This window comes from Cryptomeria japonica, unplaced genomic scaffold, assembly GCF_030272615.1.
Source record: "Cryptomeria japonica unplaced genomic scaffold, Sugi_1.0 HiC_scaffold_477, whole genome shotgun sequence".
Taxonomy (NCBI): domain Eukaryota; kingdom Viridiplantae; phylum Streptophyta; class Pinopsida; order Cupressales; family Cupressaceae; genus Cryptomeria; species Cryptomeria japonica.
Window position 1 is genome coordinate 48,190 of NW_026729297.1, and position 3,941 is coordinate 52,130.

Genomic DNA, 3,941 nt, shown 5'->3' on the forward strand with positions numbered 1-3,941 from the left:
GGGAATGGAGATTGTAAGAGATAGACAAAACAGAAAGCTTTGGCTAGGTCAAAGCAAGTATGTTGGTACTATTTTGAAAAGATTCAATATGCAGGATTCAAGACCATTGAGTGTTCCTATTACAATGGGAACAAAGCTTTCTAGTTCACAGTGCCCTACATCCCCATTGGAGATGGAAGAGATGAGTCGAGTACCATATCAGAGTGTTGTTGGAAGTTTGATGTATGCTATGGTTTGTACAAGACCAGACATTGCCCAAGCAGTGGGAGTTCTTTCTCGTTATATGTCTAATCCAGGAAGAGCACATTGGGATGCAGTAAAAAGAGTTTTCAGATACTTGAGGGGTACTTCGGAGTACTCGATATGTTTTCATGGAATAGGAAATGAGCATTCCTTAGATATTCGAGGCTATGTGGATTTAGACTGAGCTGGTGATGTTGATAGAAGAAGATCCACCAGTGCATATGTGTTTACATTATTTGGTGGTGCAATCAGTTGGATGAGCAAGCGATAGGCTGTGGTCGCTTTGTCCACTACTGAGGCAGAATATATGGCAGCTACTCATGCCTGTAAGGAAGCCATCAAGCTAAAGAGATTGTGTTCAGATATATAGTTTAAATAGGGTGCAGTGACAATTTACAGTGACAGTCAGAGTGCAATCTGCCTAGCGAAGAACCCTACTTTTCATGCCAGGACTAAGCACATTGATGTACAAAATTATTTTGTGAGAGATATGATTGAGGATGGCAAGGTGAAGCTGGAAAAGGTAGAAACTTTGGTGAATGTTGCTGATGCATTAACTAAGCCCGTGAGCAGAGAGAAATTCAGATGGTGTTCAGAGTCTATGGGCCTCTCGGCCTCTAGCAATTAAGTCCATGATATTTTGGATCCCCTGACTCTTGCAAGGTGTTCGACAAGTGGGAGAATGTTGAGAAACATGTGTCTCAACCTTGCAGTCTTTTTCTGGAAAATTCCAGAATTTGTTTGAGGTAGTTTTCCATATGTTTATGCATTGGAAAATGGTTAATGAATTGTTAAAAATGAGTCTTGTCCATAGTAGAATATAGGTGGGCCATTTTTAGAGCCTTAATGACTCATTTTGTGACTTTTAAGAGGGTCTAGGCTAGGGGACAAAATTATGGACGGGATTACTATTTTAACCTAGTTTTTTTTCCATTTTGGAAATGTAAATGTCAAAAATGGGCACCATGTGGCATGGTGGTTAAGCCCATGGTTTTGTAAAACCACAAGTGGTTTCCAAGTTGTAAAATCACTATAAAAGAAGAGCTTGGGGAGGAGTTTGATAATTGAGTTTTTGCAAGACTGGATGCTAGAAAGAGTCTCTCTTAGTTCGAGTTGTGGTGATGCGCTCCTGTAAGAACTTGCATTGCAAGTGTACTGTAATTAGCTTGATTTGATAATACATTGTGCGAGTTTTGGAGGGTGGGGTTTTTCTCCCATAAGGGTTTCCCCACAGTAATCACTGTGTTATGTGTTCATTGCTATTTTGTTTATGCTTTATTGTGCATTTCTTGATATCTTAGTAATATTTAAGTTGAAAGTTGCATAACCATCCTCTCAAGATTAGCGTAGGAAGCGTTTCTGCACACCTTTGCTTCCTTACATAAAAATGGATAGTGTCAGAATACAGTAAAACGGCTATCAAATTTTAGTTTCCATTAGATGAAAAGTTGAAGTAGAATGAGGGCAAAACAAAACGTAAGTGACAGGCAATGTTACAATGTTACAAAACGTAAACGGATTTTTGTCTAACAGGCATGGTTCTTTTTGAAATTACACGTCTGCCCAGACGAAACGATTACAATTATAAATTATTACATTGATTAAATCGACTTTTTCCGTTCTTGTAATTGTGATTTATATCTTTCACACAGGTAAGACAACCGTAAATAAACATATTTAAAATTGAACAGACAAATAATTATTTTCTTTAATAAACGAAAGTCCATTTAAAAAGTGCGAGACGTGCTATGATTATTGTAATATAAATTTATTTATAGCATAACAATACAATAATAGATACATAACCGATAACAAAATCCACGAGTAAATAGTTCATGTATTCCGTCATCTTTCTCATCAGCAAAACCAACATGTAGTAATACTACTATTGTTTGTTACAATCTAAACCACGCCTCATTTACTTATAGTCTATATATTCTCCTCGGACTTGCTATCTGCAACGAGAGAAAAAAGAAAACTTAGTGAATCAATCATTTAAGAGATGAAAATGTAAAATGAGTTGAAACGGAATTGTGAACTTACAAAATGTCTAATAAGTAGGAAGAGGTGGAGGAGAGCTATGCATGGGAGGAGGATTGTAGTGTCCATGCTTTGGTGGGGGGTTTATTACTGGCTTGGGAGGAGATTTCTTCAAGGGAGGATGCGCTTCACCAGGGCCATTGAATATAGGGGTACCTGGCTTGTGATAGAGAGGAGCATTACCAGGAGAGAAGGATGGGGGTTTGTGGAAAGGTTGCGGCTTTGGAATAAGGGGAGAAGGATGGGGCGTCATGCATAGGAGGCTTCTTCTCGAATGAGGGCTTCTGAATTAAGGGAGAAGGGAAGTGCGGTTGCGGGCTTTGTAGTGGCGGTGGGAGCGTAGGTGGGTGAGCTCCTGGTAATGGCTTTCCATTGTGGCGGAAGAAAGGAATTGGCCTCTCCGATAAACACACCGACACAAATGCCAGCAAGATGATAGGTAAAAGGGAACGATGAAGAGCCATTGCGATTGTTGTTGGTGGTGAGATGAAATGGTGCGAGGGTTGAAGAGTATTTATACACAACCAGGTGAAGGCGAGCGCACTAGAAACTTCCAATTCACACTGCTCCACTGCAAAGACAACAAATAAATAAAAAAGAAGACTGATGGTTATACGTGGCGTAAATAACAGAAAAGTCAAGATTTGCGTGTCGGAGATTTCCGCAAGTCGACTTGTTTTCTACGCCTCTACGAAATTTTAGTGCGTTCATCAGGCATAATTTCGGAGTTGGAATAACAATTCGGCGATTCACACAGTAAAAAAGTTTTGGCACTTTGAAGCATTAGCGTCTCCGTTTTAGAAGGCGAAGGACGGCTCACATGTGAAGGCAAACCACAGAAAGTGAGGCGGAGGGATATTCAACGTTTAGCCGTAAGAATACAAATGGGCCGGATCCGACTTGAACGCTACGTTGTTCTAAAGTCTTGCCTTTAGCTTGTAGTTTTGGATTAGAATATTATGTTGATTTTATGTTTTTGTTTAAGAGAAGTGGGAAAGGGTTCTAATCTATACAGATCAGTATTTAAAACATTTAATCATAAAACATTTATGATTTTCTTTTGAAATTGAGGAGTCTTGATCAAAGCATTGGAAAATAATGAAGCAGTCTGGAGAGTAAAAGACAACAAAAAACAATAGAGCACCTAGAACGAAAACAGTCTAAGAGACTAAAGGAACACTAGCCAAATAGCTCCAACTATCCAATCGTCCTCCAACAGGAGCATGTTGTTGTTCTTTTGTGACTTTTTCCTACCAGTATCTTTCATTGCAGTGCCCTTTCTTTTCTTCTTCCTCTCTTTTTATATATATATATATATATATACACATATTTATTTCTTTATATTTTGATATTTGATGAATTAATAATATTTATAAATATTCTTACATCATCACTAGTATGTCATAATTGGACATGTTTTTCTATGTTAACCCTAAAAAATATATATCAATAATAAGACGTGTCAGTCTTGTTTCTTGCAAATGCTCTTATGAATACTTCCACAAAACTCAATTCCTTTTAATGCACCACTTGAAATGTGCAATGGAAATTTTATTTCAAAAGAAAGAGATTCTTTATTGCATTAGAATATAATTTAAATATCTTTAAATACAATGAAATAGCAACACAATGTGTGAATTTGTGTTTGGTTGATCCTA